The following is a 19,472-nucleotide window of genomic DNA, read 5'->3' on the forward strand; positions in this document are numbered from 1 at the left end:
ATATTTCCTAAAATCTCCTTATCAGCTGCCTTATCAACTGACAGGATCTGCGGTTGCTGTGACACAGCAACTCACAGACCTGAAGGTCTCCGCCTCCCTGAACTCCCGCCCTTACTCTTTCCAGCTTGCCGGGGCTGAACAGCGCTCGATCCCTCAACGAGCAGCAATGGCACACGGAGACCAACGACGAGCCCGGTCGAACCCGACACGGACTCAACCTCTCCGGTGAGCGCGGCTTCCTCCAAGACCGACGACCAGCCGCTGCAGCACTACTAACCTGTAAGTCCGGCAATAACAACCCGGCCCCTTCCTTATTCACCCTCTCCCTAATGGCATCCTCGTTTGAGGCAGACATTCTGGCGAGGTTTTCAGCTGAAAAAATCTCGCTGAATCAAGCGGCAAATTCACCTCAGGCACCATCAAATTTTAGTGCACCATCTGAGGTAAACTTTGTGCCGGAAATGGTGCACTTGCCCCGAGTTCAAAAGGAGGGGGGGACTATGTGTTAACTCTCTCCTTGCTGCTGGAGAATGAAACTACCCCTAAGCACTGTCCGGCCAGTCAAGGGGCCTCCGGCAAATAAAGCCGGGCCCCCGCAATAGACTGACAGCAGGATGGGGGAATGGCTGATAACAGAGAGAATAGACTGACAGCAGGACGGGGGAATGTCTGATAACAGAGAGAAATAGACTGACGGCAGGACGGGGGAATGGCTGATAACAGAGAGAAATAGACTGACAGCAGGACGGGGGAATGGCTGATAACAGAGAGAAATAGAATGACGGCAGGACAAAACTACAAATCCGATCGACACGAAAAATACTTAGCACACCTCTTGGGGACGCTGGCTTCGAAATGACACCTCACTGGAGTCTGTGCGTGTAGCGGTTCGGGCCGCATTAATTGCGGAAAAAAGCCTAATAATAATAAGAAGAATAAGAATAAGAAGTTGTCTACGGTGGAATAACAATACAGTGCTTTGTTCCAAAGCACTATAATAAGAATAAGTTGACGACGGTGGAATAACAATATAGTGCTTTTTACAAAGCACTATAATAAGTTGACGACGGTGGAATAACAATATAGTGCTTTTTACAAAGCACTATAATAAGAAGTTTACTACGGTGGAATAACAATATAGTGCTTTGTGCCAAAGCACTATAATAACTAGATGGGTATTTCCTGAAGGAACTACAGATAGTGCTTTGGAATGGTGCCCGGGCTGCCCCTGCAAGGCTTTCACACTTGAGTGCCCCTCAGGTGCCCGTTTGGTGGGTGGGGCCCCTCAGGGGCCGATTTGGTGGGCGGGGTCAATCTGGGTCCGATTTGGTGGGCGGGGCCCCTCAGGGTCCGATTTGGTGGTCGGGGCCCCTCAGGGTCCGATTTGGTGGTCGGGGCCCCTCAGGGTCCGATTTGGAGGTCGGGGCCCCTCAGGGTCCACTTTGGTGGTCGGGGCCCCTCAGGGTCCGATTTGGAGGTCGGGGCCCCTCAGGGTCCGATTTGGTGGGCGGGGCCACTCCGGGTCCGATTTGGTGGGCGGGGCCACTCCGGGTCCGATTTGGTGGGCGGGGTCACTCCGGGTCCGATTTGGTGGGCGGGGCCACTCCGGGTCTGATTTGGTGGGCGGGGTCACTCCGGGTCCGATTTGGTGGGCGGGGTCACTCCGGGTCCGATTTGGTGGGCGGGGTCACTCTGGGTCCTATTTGGTGGGCGGGGTCACTCTGGGTCCGATTTGGTGGGCGGGGTCACTCTGGGTCCGATTTGGTGGGCGGGGTCTCTCTGGGTCCGATTTGGTGGGCGGGGTCACTCTGGGTCCGATTTGGTGGGCGGGGTCACTCTGGGTCCGATTTGGTGGGCGGGGCCACTCTGGGTCAGATTTGGTGGGCGGGGCCACTCTGGGTCAGTTTTGGTGGGCGGGGCCACTCTGGGTCAGATTTGGTGGGCGGGGCCACTCTGGGTCAGATTTGGTGGGCGGGGTTACTCTGGGTCAGATTTGGTGGGCGGGGTCACTCTGGGTCCAATTTGGGGGGCGGGGCCACTCGGGGTCCGATTCGGGGGTCCGGGTCACTCGGGGTCCGATTCGGGGGCGGGGTCACTCAGGGTCCGATTTGGGGGGCGGGGGCGCACTTACTTTTTCACACACGGGACCAGGGTGCACTTACTTTTCACCCACGGGACCAGGGGTGCACTTACTTTTCACCCACGGGATCGGGGGTGCACTTACTTTTCACCCACGGGATCGGGGGTGCACTTACTTTTCACCCATAGGACCGGGGGTGCACTTACTTTTCACCCACGGGACCGGGGGTGCACTTACTTTTCACCCACGGGACCGGGGGTGCACTTACTTTTCACCCACAGGACCGGGGGTGCACTTACTTTTCACCCACGGGACCGGGGGTGCACTTACTTTTCACCCACGGGATCGGGGGTGCACTTACTTTTCACCCATAGGACCGGGGGTGCACTTACTTTTCACCCACGGGACCGGGGGTGCACTTACTTTTCACCCACGGGACCGGGGGTGCACTTACTTTTCACCCACAGGACCGGGGGTGCACTTACTTTTCACCCACGGGACCGGGGGTGCACTTACTTTTCACCCACGGGACCGGGTGTGCACTTACTTTTCACCCACGGGACCGGGGGTGCACTTACTTTTCACCCACGGGACCGGGGGTGCACTTACTTTTCACCCACGGGACCGGGGGTGCACTTACTTTTCACCCACGGGTACGGGGGTGCACTTACTTTTCACCCACGAGTCCGGGGGTGCACTTACTTTTCACACACGGGATCGGGGTGCAATACTTTTCACCCACGGGAGCGGGGGTGCACTTACTTTTCACCCATGGGACTGGGGGTGCACTTACTTTTCACCCACAGGACCTGGGGTGCACTTACTTTTCACACCCGGGATCGGGGGTGCACTTACTTTTCACACACGGGAACGGGGGTGCACTTACTTTTCTCTCACGGGAACGGGGGTGCACTTACTTTTCACCCACGGGACCGGGGGTGCACTTACTTTTCACCCACGGGACCGGGGGTGCAATTACTTTTCACCCACGGGACCAGGGGTGCACTTACTTTTCACTCACGGGACCGGAGGTGCACTTACTTTTCACCCACGGGACCGGGGGTGCACTTACTTTTCACCCATGGACCGGGAGTGCACTTACTTTTCACACATGGGGGGGTGCACTTACTTTTCACCCACGGGACAGGGGGTGCACTTACTTTTCACCCATGGGACTGGGGTGCACTTATTTTTCACACACCGGACCGGGGGTGCACTTACTTTTCACCCACGGGACCGGGGGTGCACTTACTTTTCACACCCGGGACCAGGGATGCACTTACTTTTCACACACGGGATCGGGGTGCACTTACTTTTCACCCACGGGACCGAGGGTGCACTTACTTTTCACTTACGGGACCTGGGGTGCGCTTACTTTTCACACTCAGGACCGGGGGTGCACTTACTTTTCACACACGGGACTGGGGTGCACTTAATTTTCACCCACGGGACTGGGGGTGCACTTACTTTTCACAAACGGGATCGGGGTGCACTTACTTTTCACACAAGGGACCGGGGGTGCACTTACTTTTCACACACATGGGACCGGGGTGCACTTACTTTTCACACCAGGAACGGGGGTGCACTTACTTTTCACACACGGGACTGGGGGTGCACTTACTTTTCACAGACGGGATCGGGGGTGCACTGGGCACCTCAGGGTCAGATTTGGTGTGCGGGTCACTTTAAGAGCTGATATTATCTGGCAAAACTGTGTCCTGGTGGGGTCATGTAGAGTTCGTAGGCGTTGTCATAGTAACTGGGTCTGGCTTCGCATATCAATGAGCTGATCAGCCAGGTGGCAGTTGGCAGTTATTTTTTAAATTGCCTCAGTAATCAGCCATTATACCTTATGGCTAAATTTCCCTATTGAAATGCATTGGCAATGCATTCCAATGAGAGAAAAACAATTTTCAAACGTTAATTGCGCCAAAACTACACATCCGATCGACACGAAAAATACTTAGCACACCTCTCATGGACGCTGGCTTCGAAATGACACCTCACTGGAGTCTGTGCGTGCAGCGGTTCGGGCCGCATTAATTGCGGAAAAAAGCCTAATAATAATAAGAATAAGAAGAAGAATAAGAAGTTGTCTACGGGGGAATAACAATATAGTGCTTTTTACAAAAGCACTATAACTAGATGGGTATTTCCTGAAGGAACTACAGATAGTGCTTTGGAATGGTGCCCGGGCTGCCCTGCAAGACTTTCACACTTGAGTGCCCCTCAGGCGCAGGTTTGGTGGGCGGGGTCACTCAGGGTCTGATTTGGTGGGCAGGGTCACTCAGGGTCCGATTTGGTGGGCAAGGTCACTCAGGGTCCGATTTGGTGGGTGGGACACCTCTGGGTCCGATTTGGTGGTCGGGGCCCCTCAGGGTCCGATTTGGTGGGCGGGGCACCTCAGGGTCCGATTTGGTGGTCGGGGCCCCTCAGGGTCCGATTTGGAGGTCGGGGCCCCTCAGGGTCCGATTTGGAGGTCGGGGCCCCTCAGGGTCCGATTTGGAGGTCGGGGCCCCTCAGGGTCCGATTTGGTGGTCGGGGCCCCTCAGGGTCCGATTTGGTGGTCGGGGCCCCTCAGGGTCCGATTTGGTGGTCGGGGCCCCTCAGGGTCCGATTTGGTGGTCGGGGCCCCTCAGGGTCCGATTTGGTGGTCGGGGCCCCTCAGGGTCCGATTTGGTGGTCGGGGCCCCTCAGGGTCCGATTTGGTAGTCGGGGCCCCTCAGGGTCCGATTTGGAGGTCGGGGCCCCTCAGGGTCCGATTTGGAGGTCGGGGCCCCTCAGGGTCCGATTTGGAGGTCGGGGCCCCTCAGGGTCCGATTTGGTGGTCGGGGCCCCTCAGGGTCCGATTTGGTGGTCGGGGCCCCTCAGGGTCCGATTTGGTGGTCGGGGCCCCTCAGGGTCCGATTTGGTGGTCGGGGCCCCTCAGGGTCCGATTTGGTGGTCGGGGCCCCTCAGGGTCCGATTTGGTGGTCGGGGCCCCTCAGGGTCCGATTTGGTGGTCGGGGCCCCTCAGGGTCCGATTTGGTGGTCGGGGCCCCTCAGGGTCCGATTTGGAGGTCGGGGCCCCTCAGGGTCCGATTTGGTGGTCGGGGCCCCTCAGGGTCCGATTTGGTGGTCGGGGCCCCTCAGGGTCCGATTTGGTGGTCGGGGCCCCTCAGGGTCCGATTTGGTGGTCGGGGCCCCTCAGGGTCCGATTTGGTGGTCGGGGCCCCTCAGGGTCCGATTTGGTGGTCGGGGCCCCTCAGGGTCCGATTTGGTAGGCGGGGTCACTCTGGGTCCGATTAGGTGAGCGGGGTCACTCTGGGTCACATTTGGTGGGCGGGGTCACTCTGGGTCGATTTGGTGGGCGGGGTCACTCTGGGTCCGATTTGGTGGGCGGGGCCCCTCAGGGTCCGATTTGGTGGGCGGGGTCACTCTGGGTCCGATTTGGTGGGCGGGGTCACTCTGGGTCACATTTGGTGGGCGGGGTCACTCTGGGTCACATTTGGTGGGCGGGGTCACTCTGGGTCACATTTGGTGGGCGGGGTCACTCTGGGTCACATTTGGTGGGCGGGGTCACTCTGGGTCACATTTGGTGGGCGGGGTCACTCTGGGTCACATTTGGTGGGCGGGGTCACTCTGGGTCACATTTGGTGGGCGGGGTCACTCTGGGTCACATTTGGTGGGCGGGGTCACTCTGGGTCACATTTGGTGGGCGGGGTCACTCTGGGTCACATTTGGTGGGCGGGGTCACTCTGGGTCACATTTGGTGGGCGGGGTCACTCTGGGTCACATTTGGTGGGCGGGGTCACTCTGGGTCACATTTGGTGGGCGGGGTCACTCTGGGTCACATTTGGTGGGCGGGGTCACTCTGGGTCACATTTGGTGGGCGGGGTCACTCTGGGTCACATTTGGTGGGCGGGGTCACTCTGGGTCACATTTGGTGGGCGGGGTCACTCTGGGTCACATTTGGCGGGCGGGGTCACTCTGGGTCCGATTTGGCGGGCGGGGTCACTCTGGGTCCGATTTGGCGGGCGGGGCCACTCGGGGTCCGATTTGGTGGGCGGGGCCACTCGGGTCCGATTTGGTGGGCTGCGCACCTCAGGTGCCAATTTGGTGCGCGGGTCACTTTAAGAGCTGATATTATCTGGCAAAACTGTGTCCTGGTGGGGTCATGTAGAGTTCGTAGGCGTTGGCATAGTAACTGGGTCTGACTGCACATATCAATGAGCTAATCAGCCAGGTGGCAGTTGGCAGTTATTTTGAAATTGCCTCAGAAATCAGCCATTATCCCTTATTGTTGGAACAATTTCCCATTGAAATGCATTGAGACGAAATTTTCAAACGCCAATTGCGCCAAAACTACAAATCCGATCGACACGAAAAATACTTAGCACACCTGCCAGGAACGCTGGCTTCGAAATGACACCTCACTGGAGTCTGTGCGTGCAGCGGTTCGGGCCGCATTAATTGCGGACTGAATAATAATAAGAAGAAGAATAAGTTGACTACGGTGGAATAACAATATAGTGCTTTGTCCCAAAGCACTATAATAAGAACTAGATGGGTATTTCCTGAAGGAACTACAGATAGTGCTTTGTAATGGTGCCCGGGCTGCCCCTGCAAGACTTTCACACTTGGGTGCCCTTCAGGCGCTGGTTTGGTGGGCGGGGCCCCTCAGGGGATGATTTGGTGGGCGGGGCCACTCTGTGTCCGATTTGGTAGACGGGACCACTCTGGGTCCGATTTGGTGGGCGGGGCCACTCTGGGTCAGATTTGGTGGGCAGAGCACCTCTGGGTCAGATTTGGTGGGCGGGGCACCTCGGTCAGATTTGGTGGGCGGGGCACCTCTGGGTCACATTTGGTGGGCGGGGCACCTCTGGGTCACATTTGGTGGGCGGGGCACCTCTGGGTCACATTTGGTGGGCGGGGTCACTCTGGGTCACATTTGGTGGGCGGGGTCACTCTGGGTCACATTTGGTGGGCGGGGTCACTCTGGGTCACATTTGGTGGGCGGGGTCACTCTGGGTCACATTTGGTGGGCGGGGTCACTCTGGGTCACATTTGGTGGGCGGGGTCACTCTGGGTCACATTTGGTGGGCGGGGTCACTCTGGGTCACATTTGGTGGGCGGGGTCACTCTGGGTCACATTTGGTGGGCGGGGTCACTCTGGGTCACATTTGGTGGGCGGGGTCACTCTGAGTCACATTTGGTGGGCGGAGTCACTCTGGGTCCGATTTGGTGGGCGGGGTCACTCTGGGTCACATTTGGTGGGCGGGGTCACTCTGAGTCACATTTGGTGGGCGGGGTCACTCTGGGTCACATTTGGTGGGCGGGGTCACTCTGGGTCACATTTGGTGGGCGGGGTCACTCTGGGTCCGATTTGGTGGGCGGGGCGCCTCTGGGTCCGATTTGGTGGGCGGGGCACCTCTGGGTCCGATTTGGTGGGCGGGGCCACTCGCGGTCACATTTGGTGGGCGGGGTCACATTTGGTGGGCGGGGTCACATTTGGTGGGCGGGGTCACTCTGGGTCACATTTGGTGGGCGGGGTCACTCTGGGTCACATTTGGTGGGCGGGGTCACTCTGGGTCACATTTGGTGGGCGGGGTCACTCTGGGTCACATTTGGTGGGCGGGGTCACTCTGGGTCACATTTGGTGGGCGGGGTCACTCTGGGTCACATTTGGTGGGCGGGGTCACTCTGGGTCACATTTGGTGGGCGGGGTCACTCTGGGTCACATTTGGTGGGCGGGGTCACTCTGGGTCACATTTGGTGGGCGGGGTCACTCTGGGTCACATTTGGTGGGCGGGGTCACATTTGGTGGGAGGGGTCACTCTGGGTCACATTTGGTGGGCGGAGTCACTCTGGGTCACATTTGGTGGGCGGGGTCACTCTGGGTCACATTTGGTGGGCGGGGTCACTCTGGGTCACATTTGGTGGGCGGGGCACCTCGCGGACCGATTTGGTGGGCGGGGAATCTCTGGGTCCGATTTGGTGGGCGGGGCACCACTGGGTCCGATTTGGTGGGCATGGCACCTCTGGGTCCGATTTGGTGGGCGAGGTCACTCTGGGTCCGATTTGGTGGGCGGGGTCACTCTGGGTCACATTTGGTGGGCGGGGTCACTCTGGGTCACATTTGGTGGGCGGGGTCACTCTGAGTCACATTTGGTGGGCGGGGTCACTCTGAGTCACATTTGGTGGGCGGGGTCACTCTGGGTCCGATTTGGAGGTCGGGGCCCCTCGGCCTCCGATTTGGAGGTCGGGGTCCCTCGGCCTCCGATTTGGAGGTCGGGGCCCCTCGGCCTCCGATTTGGAGGTCGGGCCCCTCGGCCTACGATTTGGAGGTCGGGGCCCCTCGGCCTCCGATTTGGAGGTCGGCGCCCCACGGCCTTTGATTTGGTGGGCGGGGCCACTCGGGGTCTGATTTGGTGGGCGGGGCCACTCGGCCTCCGATTTGGTGGGCTGGACACCTCAGGTAACAATTTGGTGTGCAAGTCACTTTAAGAGCTGATATTATCTGGCAAAACTGTGTCCTGGTGGGGTCATGTAGAGTTCGTAGGCGTTGGCATAGTAACTGGGTCTTACTTCGCATATCAATGAGCTGATCAGCCAGGTGGCAGTTGGGCTGATTTCTGAGGCAATTTCAAAATAACTGCCATTATAAGCCTGTGGCAAGATTTCCCCATTGAAATGCATTGAGACAAAATTTTCAAACGCCAATTGCGCCAAAACTACAAATCGGATCGACACGAAAAATACTTAGCACACCTCTCGTGGACGCTGGCTTCGAAATGACGCCTCACTGGAGTCTGTGCGTGCAGCGGTTCAGGCCGCATTAATTGCGGAAAAAAACTGAATAAGTATACCACGTTCGGATTACAATAATAATACTAGATGGGTATTTCCTGAAGGAACTACAGATAGTGCTTTGTAATGGTGCCCGGGCTGCCCCTGCAAGACTTTCACACTTGGGTGCCCTTCAGGCGCTGGTTTGGTGGGCGGGGCCCCTCAGGGGATGATTTGGTGGGCGGGGCCACTCTGTGTCCGATTTGGTAGACGGGACCACTCTGGGTCCGATTTGGTGGTCGGGGCCCCTCAGGGTCCGATTTGGTGGTCGGGGCCCCTCAGGGTCCGATTTGGTGGTCGGGGCCCCTCAGGGTCCGATTTGGTGGTCGGGGCCCCTCAGGGTCCGATTTGGTGGTCGGGGCCCCTCCGGGTCCGATTTGGTGGTCGGGGCACCTCAGGGTCCGATTTGGTGGTCGGGGCCCCTCAGGGTCCGATTTGGAGGTCGGGGCCCCTCAGGGTCCGATTTGGAGGTCGGGGCCCCTCAGGGTCCGATTTGGTGGTCGGTGCCCCTCAGGGTCCGATTTGGTGGTCGGGGCCCCTCAGGGTCCGATTTGGTGGTCGGGGCCCCTCAGGGTCCGATTTGGTGGACGGGGCCCCTCAGGGTCCGATTTGGTGGTCGGGGCCCCTCAGGGTCCGATTTGGTGGTCGGGGCCCCTCAGGGTCCGATTTGGTGGTCGGGGCCCCTCAGGGTCCGATTTGGTGGTCGGGGCCCCTCAGGGTCCGATTTGGTGGTCGGGGCCCCTCAGGGTCCGATTTGGAGGTCGGGGCCCCTCAGGGTCCGATTTGGAGGTCGGGGCCCCTCAGGGTCCGATTTGGAGGTCGGGGCCCCTCAGGGTCCGATTTGGTGGTCGGGGCCCCTCAGGGTCCGATTTGGTGGTCGGGGCCCCTCAGGGTCCGATTTGGTGGTCGGGGCCCCTCAGGGCCCGATTTGGAGGTCGGGGCCCCTCAGGGTCCGATTTGGAGGTCGGGGCCCCTCATGGTCCGATTTGGTGGTCGGGGCCCCTCAGGGTCCGATTTGGTGGTCGGGGCCCCTCAGGGTCCGATTTGGTGGTCGGGGCCCCTCAGGGTCCGATTTGGTGGTCGGGGCCCCTCAGGGTCCGATTTGGAGGTCGGGGCCCCTCAGGGTCCGATTTGGAGGTCGGGGCCCCTCAGGGTTCGATTTGGAGGTCGGGGCCCCTCAGGGTCCGATTTGGAGGTCGGGGCCCCTCAGGGTCCGATTTGGTGGTCGGGGCCCCTCAGGGTCCGATTTGGTGGTCGGGGCCCCTCAGGGTCCGATTTGGAGGTCGGGGCCCCTCAGGGTCCGATTTGGAGGTCGGGGCCCCTCAGGGTCCGATTTGGAGGTCGGGCCCCTCAGGGTCCGATTTGGTGGTCGGGGCCCCTTAGGGTCCGATTTGGTGGTCGGGGCCCCTCAGGGTCCGATTTGGTGGTCGGGGCCCCTCAGGGCCCGATTTGGAGGTCGGGGCCCCTCAAGGTCCGATTTGGAGGTCGGGGCCCCTCATGGTCCGATTTGGTGGTCGGGGCCCCTCAGGGTCCGATTTGGTGGTCGGGGCCCCTCAGGGTCCGATTTGGTGGTCGGGGCCCCTCAGGGTCCGATTTGGTGGTCGGGGCCCCTCAGGGTCCGATTTGGAGGTCGGGGCCCCTCAGGGTCCGATTTGGAGGTCGGGGCCCCTCAGGGTTCGATTTGGAGGTCGGGGCCCCTCAGGGTCCGATTTGGTGGTCGGGGCCCCTCAGGGTCCGATTTGGTGGTCGGGGCCCCTCAGGGTCCGATTTGGTGGTCGGGGCCCCTCAGGGTCCGATTTGGTGGTCGGGGCCCCTCAGGGCCCGATTTGGTGGTCGGGGCCCCTCAGGGTCCGATTTGGAGGTCGGGGCCCCTCAGGGTCCGATTTGGAGGTCGGGGCACCTCAGGGTCCGATTTGGTGGTCGGGGCCCCTCAGGGTCCGATTTGGTGGTCGGGGCCCCTCAGGGTCCGATTTGGAGGTCGGGGCCCCTCGGCCTCCGATTTGGAGGTCGGGGCCCCTCGGCCTCCGATGTGGTGGTTGGGTCCCCTCGGCCTCCGATGTGGTGGTTGGGGCCCCTCGGCCTCCTATTTGGTGGGCTGGACACCTCAGGTAACAATTTGGTGGGCTGGCACCTCAGGGTCCGATTTGGTGCGCGGGTCACTTTAAGAGCTGATATTATCTGACAAACCTGTGTCCTAGTGGGGTCATGTAGAGTTCATAGGCGTTGGCATAGTAACTGGGTCTGACTTCGCATATCAATGAGCTAATCAGCCAGGTGGCAGTTGGGCTGATTTCTGAGGCAATTTCAAAATAACTGCCATTATAAGCTTATGGCAAGATTTCCCTATTGAAATGCATTGAGACAACATTTTCAAACGCAAATTGCGCCAAAACTACAAATCCGATCAACACGAAAAATACTTAGCACACCTGCCAGGAACGCTGGCTTCGAAATGACACCTCACTGGAGTCTGTGCGTGCAGCGGTTCGGGCCGCATTAATTGCGGACTGAATAATAATAAGAAGAAGAATAAGTTGACTACGGTGGAATAACAATATAGTGCTTTTTACAAAAGCACTATAACTAGATGGGTATTTCCTGAAGGAACTACAGATAGTGCTTTGGAATGGTGCCCGGGCTGCCCCTGGAAGACTTTCACACTTGGGTGCCCCTCAGGCGCTGGTTTGGTAGTTGTAGCCCCTCAGGGTTGAGGATTTAGTGGGCGGGGCCCCTGGGGGTCCGATTTGGTGGGCGGGGCCCCTGGGGGTCCGATTTGGTGGGAGGGGCCCCTCTGGGTCAGATTTGTTTGGCAGGCACCTCTGGGTCAGATTTGGTGGGCAGGGCACCTCTGGGTCAGATTTGGTGGGCGGGGCACCTCTGGGTCAGATTTGGTGGGCGGGGCACCTGTGGGTCAGATTTACTGGGCGGGGCACCTCTGGGTCAAATTTGGTGGGCGGGGCACCTCTGGGTCAGATTTACTGGGCGGGGCACCTCTGGGTCAGATTTGGTAGGCTGGGCAACTCTGGGTCAGATTTGATGGGCGGGGCGCCTCTGGGTCAGATTTGATGGGCGGGGCACCTCTGGGTCAGATTTGGTTGGCGGGGCACCTCTGGGTCAGATTTGGTGAGCGGGGCACCTCTGGGTCAGATTTGATGGGCGGGGCACCTCTGGGTCAGATTTGATGGGCGGGGCACCTCTGGGTCAGATTTGGTGGGTGGGGCGCCTCTGGGTCAGATTTGATGGGCGGGGCACCTCTGGGTCAGATTTGATGGGCGGGGCACCTCTGGGTCAGATTTGATGGGCGGGGCACCTCTGGGTCAGATTTGGTGGGCGGGGCACCTCTGGGTCAGATTTGATGGGCGGGGCACCTCTGGGTCAGATTTGGTGGGCGGGGCACCTCTGGGTCAGATTTGGTGGGCGGGGCCCCTCTGGGTCAGATTTGGTGGGCGGGGCCACTCTGGGTCAGATTTGGTGGGCGGGGCACCTCTGGGTCAGATTTGGTGGGCGGGGCACCTCTGGGTCAGATTTGGTGGGCGGGGCACCTCTGGGTCAGATTTGGTGGGCGGGGTCACTTGGGGTCCGATTTGGTGGGCGGGGTCACTCGGGGTACGATTTGGGGGCCGGGGGCGCACTTACTTTTCACACAGGGGACCGGGGGTGCACTTACTTTTCACCCACGGGACGGGAGGGTGTCAGTCACTTTATTCTGATGTTTGACTTTGATAAATGATCATGTCCTAAAATGGACACCGTACATTTGCATAGCTGCCATCTTTGGAAGGTCAAGTTGGGGGTAATGGAAAGTTCGCCATTATTTCCTATGGGAATTTTTTTTTTTTTTTAAATGCGATTTTTTAAAAAAACTACAAATCGGATCAACATGAAAAATACTTAGCACACCTCTCGTGGACGCTGGCTTCGAAACGACACCTCAATGGAGTCTGTGCGTGCAGCGGTTCGGGCCGCATTAATTGCGGAAAAAAGCCTAAAAATAATAAGAAGTTAACCACGTTCGGATTACAATATTAATACTAGATGGGTATTTCCTGAAGGAACTACAGATAGTGCTTTGGAATGGTGCCCGGGCTGCCCCTGCAAGAATTTCACACTTGGGTGCCCCTCAGGTGCTGGTTTGGTGGGCAGGGCCCCTCAGGGTCCGATTTGGTGAGCGGGGCCCCTCAGGGTCCGATTTGGTGGGTGGGGCCCCTCAGGGTTCGATTTGGTGGGCGGGGCACCTCAGGGTCCGATTTGGTGGGCGGGGCACAACTGGGTCCGATTTGGTGGGCTGGGCACCTCAGGGTCCGATTTGGTGGGCGGGGCCCCTCAGGGGCCGATTTGGTGTGCGGGGCCCCTCAGGGTCTGATTTGGTGGGCGGGTCCCCTCAGGGTCCGATTTGGTGGGCGGGGCCCCTCAGGGGCCGATTTGGTGGGCGGGGCCCCTCAGGGTCCAATTTGCTGGGCGGGGCCCCTCAGGGGCCGATTTGGTGGGCGGGGCCCCTCAGGGGCCGATTTGGTTGGCGGGGTCCCTCAGGGTCCGATTTGGTGGGCGGGGCACCTCTGGGTCAGATTTGGTGGGCGGGGCACCTCTGGGTCAGATTTGGTGGGCGGGGCACCTCTGGGTCAGATTTGATGGGCGGGGCAACTCTGGGTCAGATTTGGTGGGCGGGGCAACTCTGGGTCAGATTTGGTGGGTGGGGCACCTCTGGGTCCGATTTGGTGGACGGGGTCACTCGGGTCCGATTTGGTGGGTGGGGTCACTCGAGGTCCGGTTTGGGGGGCGGGGTCACTCGAGGTCCGGTTTGGGGGGCGGGGTCACTCGGGGTCCGATTTGGGGGGCGGGGTCACTCGGGGTCCGATTTGGGGGACGGAGTCACTCGGGGTCCGATTTTGTGGGGCGGAGTCACTCGGGGTCCGATTTGGTGGCCGGGGGCGCACTTACTTTTCACACACGGGACGAGAGGGTGTCATAGTCACTTTATTCTGATGTTTGACTTTGATAAATGATCATGTCCTAAAATGGACACTGTACATTTGCATAGCTGCCATCTTTGGAAGGTCAAGTTGGGGGTCAGGGTCCGATTTGGTTGGCGGGGTCACTCTGGGTCCGATTTGGTGGGCGGGGTCACTCTGGGTCCGATTTGGTGGGCGGGGTCACTCTTGGTCCGATTTGGTGGGCGGGGTCACTCTTGGTCCGATTTGGTGGGCGGGGCACCATAGGGACTGATTTGGTGGGCAGGGCCCCTCAGGGTCCGATTTGGTGGGCGGGGCCCCTCAGGGTCCGATTTGGTGGGCGGGGCCCCTCAGGGTCCGATTTGGTGGGCGGGGCCACTCTGGGTCACATTTGGTGGGCGGGGTCACTCTGGGTCCGATTTGGTGGGCGGGGTCACTCTGGGTCCGATTTGGTGGGCGGGGCCCCTCAGGGTCCGATTTGGTGGGCGGGGCCCCTCAGTGTTCAATTTGGTGGGCGGGGCCCCTCAGGGGCCAATTTGGTGGGCGGGGCCCCTCAGGGGCCAACTTGGTGGGCGGTGCCCCTCTGGGTCCGATTTGGGGGACGGAGTCACTCTGGGTCCGATTTGGGGGCCGGGGTCACTCGGGGTCTGATTTGGGGGCGGGGTCACTCGGGTTCCGATTTGTGGGGCGGGGTCACTCGGGGTTCGATTTGGGGGCCGGGAGCGCACTTACTTTTCACACACGGGACGAGAGAGTGTCAGTCACTTTATTCTGATGTTTGACTTTGATAAATGATCATGTCCTAAAATGGACACCGTACATTTGCATAGCTGCCATCTTTGGAAGGTCAAGTTGTGGGTAATGGAAAGTTCGCCATTATTTCCTATGGGAAATTTTTTTTTTAAATGCGATTTTTAAAAAAAACTACAAATCGGATTGACATGAAAAATACTTAGCACACCTCTCGTGGGCGCTGGCGTCGAAATGACGCCTCACTGGAATCTGTGCGTGCAGCGGTTCGGGCCGCATTAATTGCGGAAAAAAACTGAATAAGTTTACCACGTTCGGATTACAATATTAATACTAGATGGGTATTTCCTGAAGGAACTACAGATAGTGCTTTGTAATGGTGCCCGGGCTGCCCCTGCAAGACTTTCACACTTGGGTGCCCCTCAGACGCTGGTTTGGTGGGCGGGGCCCCTCAGGGGATGATTTGGTGGGCGGGGCCACTCTGTGTCCGATTTGGTAGACGGGACCACTCTGGGTCCGATTTGGTGGGCGGGGCCACTCTGGGTCAGATTTGGTGGGCGGGGCCACTCTGGGTCAGATTTGGTGGGCAGAGCACCTCTGGGTCAGATTTGGTGGGCAGGGCACCTCGGTCAGATTTGGTGGGCGGGGCACCTCTGGGTCAGATTTGGTGGGTGGGGCACCTCTGGGTCACATTTGGTGGGCGGGGTCACTCTGGGTCACATTTGGTGGGCGGGGTCACTCTGGGTCACATTTGGTGGGCGGGGTCACTCTGGGTCACATTTGGTGGGCGGGGTCACTCTGGGTCCGATTTGGTGGTCGGGGCCGCTCGGGAGCCGATTTAGTGGTCGGGGCCGCTCGGGGGCCGAATTGGTGGTCGGGGCCGCTCGGGGGCCGATTTGGTGGTCGGGGCCGCTCGGGGGCCGAATTGGTGGTCGGGGCCGCTCGGGGGCCGATTTGGTGGTCGGGGCCGCTCGGGGGCCGAATTGGTGGTCGGGGCCGCTCGGGGGCCGATTTGGTGGTCGGGGCCGCTCGGGGGCCGATTTGGTGGGCGGGGCCGCTCGGGGGCCGATTTGGTGGTCGGGGCCGCTCGGGGGCCGATTTGGTGGTCGGGGCCGCTCGGGGGCCGAATTTGTGGTCGGGGCCCCTCAGGGTCCGATTTGGAGGGTGGGGCCACTCGGGGTTCGATTTGGGGGACGGAGTCACTCGGGGTCCGATTTGGGGGGCGGGGTCACTCGGGGTCCGATTTGTGGGGCGGGGTCACTCGGGGTCCGATTTGGGGTCGGGGGCGCACTTACTTTTCACACAAGGGACCGGGGGTGCACTTACTTTTCACACACGGGACGAGAGTGTGTCATAGTCACTTTTTTCTGATGTTTGACTTTGATAAATGATCATGTCCTAAAATGGACACCGTACATTTGCATAGCTGCCATCTTTGGAAGGTCAAGTTGGGGGTAATGGAAAGTTCGCCATTATTTCCTATGGGAATTTTTTTTTTTTTAAAAATGCAATTTAAAAAAAAACTACAAATCGGATCGACACGAAAAATACTTAGCACACCTCTCGTGGACGCTGGCTTCGAAATGACGCCTCACTGGAGTCTGTGTATGCAGCGGTTCGGGCCACATTAATTGCAGAAAAAAACTGAATAAGTTTACCACGTTCGGATTACAATAATAATACTAGATGTGTATTTCCTGAAGGAACTACAGATAGTGCTTTGGAATGGTGCCCGGGCTACCCCTGCAAGACTTTCACACTTGGGTGCCCTTCAGGTGCTGATTTGGTGGGCGGGGCCCCTCAGGGTCCGATTTGGTGGGCGGGGCCCCTCAGGGTCCGATTTGGTGGGCGGGGCCCCTCAGGGTCCGATTTGGTGAGCGGGGCCCCTCAGGGTCCGATTTGGTGGGCGGGGCCCCTCAGGGTCCGATTTGGTGGACGGGGCCCCTCAGGGTCCGATTTGGTGGACGGGCCCCTCTGGGTCCGATTTGGTGGACGGGGCCACTCTGGGTCCGATTTGGTGGGTGGGGTCACTCTGGGTCCGATTTGGTGGGTGGGGTCACTATGGGTCCGATTTGGTGGGCGGGGTCACTATGGGTCCGATTTGGTGGGCGGGGTCACTCTGGGTCCGATTTGGTGGGCGGGGTCACTCTGGGTCCGATTTGGTGGGTGGGGTCACTCTGGGTCCGATTTGGTGGGCGGGGTCACTCTGGGTCTGATTTGGTGGGCGGGGTCACTCTGGGTCACATTTGGTGGGCGGGGTCACTCTGGGTCACATTTGGTGGGCGGGGTCACTCTGGGTCACATTTGGTGGGCGGGGTCACTCTGGGTCACATTTGGTGGGCGGGGTCACTCTGGGTCACATTTGGTGGGCGGGGTCACTCTGGGTCACATTTGGTGGGCGGGGTCACTCTGGGTCACATTTGGTGGGCGGGGTCACTCTGGGTCACATTTGGTGGGCGGGGTCACTCTGGGTCACATTTGGTGGGCGGGGTCACTCTGGGTCACATTTGGTGGGCGGGGTCACTCGGTCACATTTGGTGGGCGGGGTCACTCTGGGTCACATTTGGTGGGCGGGGTCACTCTGGGTCACATTTGGTGGGCGGGGTCACTCTGGGTCACATTTGGTGGGCGGGGTCACTCTGGGTCACATTTGGTGGGCGGGGTCACTCTGGGTCACATTTGGTGGGCGGGGTCACTCTGAGTCACATTTGGTGGGCGGGGTCACTCTGGGTCACATTTGGTGGGCGGGGTCACTCTGGGTCCGATTTGGTGGGCGGGGTCACTCTGGGTCCGATTTGGTGGGCGGGGTCACTCTGGGTCCGATTTGGTGGGCGGGGCACCTCTGGGTCCGATTTGGTGGGCGGGGCCACTCGCGGTCCCATTTGGTGGGCGGGGCCACTCGGGGTCACATTTGGTGGGCGGGGTCACATTTGGAGGTCGGGGCCCCTCAGGGTCCGATTTGGTGGTCGGGGCCCCTCAGGGTCCGATTTGGTGGTCGGGGCCCCTCAGGGTCCGATTTGGAGGTCGGGGCCCCTCAGGGTCCGATTTGGTGGTCGGGGCCCCTCAGGGTCCGATTTGGTGGTCGGGGCCCCTCAGGGTCCGGTGGTCGGGGCCCCTCAGGGTCCGATTTGGTGGTCGGGGCCCCTCAGGGTCCGATTTGGTGGTCGGGGCCCCTCAGGTTCCGATTTGGTGGTCGGGGCCCCTCAGGGTCCGATTTGGTGGTCGGGGCCCCTCAGGGTCCGATTTGGAGGTCGGGGCCCCTCAGGGTCCGATTTGGAGGTCGGGGCCCCTCAGGGTCCGATTTGGAGGTCGGGGCCGCTCAGGGTCCGATTTGGAGGTCGGGGCCCCTCAGGGTCCGATTTGGTGGTCGGGGCCCCTCAGGGTCCGATTTGGTGGTCGGGGCCCCTCAGGGTCCGATTTGGTGGTCGGGGCCCCTCAGGGTCCGATTTGGTGGTCGGGGCCCCTCAGGGTCCGATTTGGTGGTCGGGGCCCCTCAGGGTCCGATTTGGTGGTCGGGGCCTCTCAGGGTCCGATTTGGTGGTCGGGGCCCCTCAGGGTCCGATTTGGTGGTCGGGGCCCCTCAGGGTCCGATTTGGTGGTCGGGGCCCCTCAGGGTCCGATTTGGTGGTCGGGGCCCCTCAGGGTCCGATTTGGAGGTCGGGGCCCCTCAGGGTCCGATTTGGTGGTCGGGGCCCCTCAGGGTCCGATTTGGAGGTCGGGGCCCCTCAGGGTCCACTTTGGTGGTCGGGGCCCCTCAGGGTCCGATTTGGAGGTCGGGGCCCATTAGGGTCCGATTTGGAGGCCGGGGTCTCTCGGCCTCCGATTTGGAGGCCGGGGCCCCTCGGCCTCCGATTTGGAGGCCGGGGCCCCTCGGCCTCCGATTTGGAGGCCGGGGCCCCTCGGCCTCCGATTTGGAGGCCGGGGGGCCTCGGCCTCCGAATTGGAAGCCGGGGCCCCTCAGCCTCCGATTTGGAGGCCGGGGCCCCTCGGCCTCCGATTTGCAGGTCGGGGCCCCTCGGCCTCCGATTTGGAGGTCGGGGCCCCTCGGCCTCCGATTTGGAGGCCGGGGCCCCTCGGCCTCCGATTTGGAGGCCGTGGCCCCTCGGCCTCCGATTTGGAGGCCGGGGCCCCATGGCCTCCGATTTGGAGGCCGGGGGGCCTCGGCCTCCGAATTGGAGGCCGGGGCCCCTCGGCCTCCGATTTGGAGGCCGGGGCGCCTCGGCCTCCGATTTGGAGGCCGGGGCCCCTCGGCCTCCGGTTTGGAGGCCGGGGCCCCTCGGCCTCCGATATGGAGGCCGGGGCCCCTCGGCCTCCGATATGGAGGCCGGGGCCCCTCGGCCTCCGATATGGAGGTCGGGGCCCCTCGGCCTTCGATTTGGAGGTCGGGGCCCCTCGGCCTCCGATATGGAGGCCGGGGCCCCTCGGCCTCCGATTTGGAAGTCGGGGCCCCTCGGCCTCCGATATGGAGGTCGGGGCCCCTCGGCCTCCGATTTGGAGGTCGGGGCCCCTCGGCCTCCGATATGGAGGTCGGGGCCCCTCGGCCTCCGATTTGGAGGTCGGGGCCCCTCGGCCTCCGATGTGGTGGTCGGGGCCCCTCGGCCTCCTATTTGGTGGGCTGGACACCTCAGGTAACAATTTGGTGGGTTGGTCACTTTAAGAGCTGATATTATCTGGCAAAACTGTGTCCTGGTGGGGTCATGTAGAGTTCGTAGGCGTTGTTATAGTAACTGGGTGTGACTGCACATATCAATGAGCTGATCAGCCAGGTGGCAGTTGGCAGTTATTTTTTAAATTGCCTCAGATATCAGCCATTATACCTTATGGCTAAATTTCCCTATTGAAATGCATTGGCAATGCATTCCAAT

This window comes from Ranitomeya imitator, chromosome 7 (genome assembly GCF_032444005.1).
Source record: "Ranitomeya imitator isolate aRanImi1 chromosome 7, aRanImi1.pri, whole genome shotgun sequence".
In the NCBI taxonomy this organism is placed as follows: Eukaryota; Metazoa; Chordata; class Amphibia; order Anura; family Dendrobatidae; genus Ranitomeya; species Ranitomeya imitator.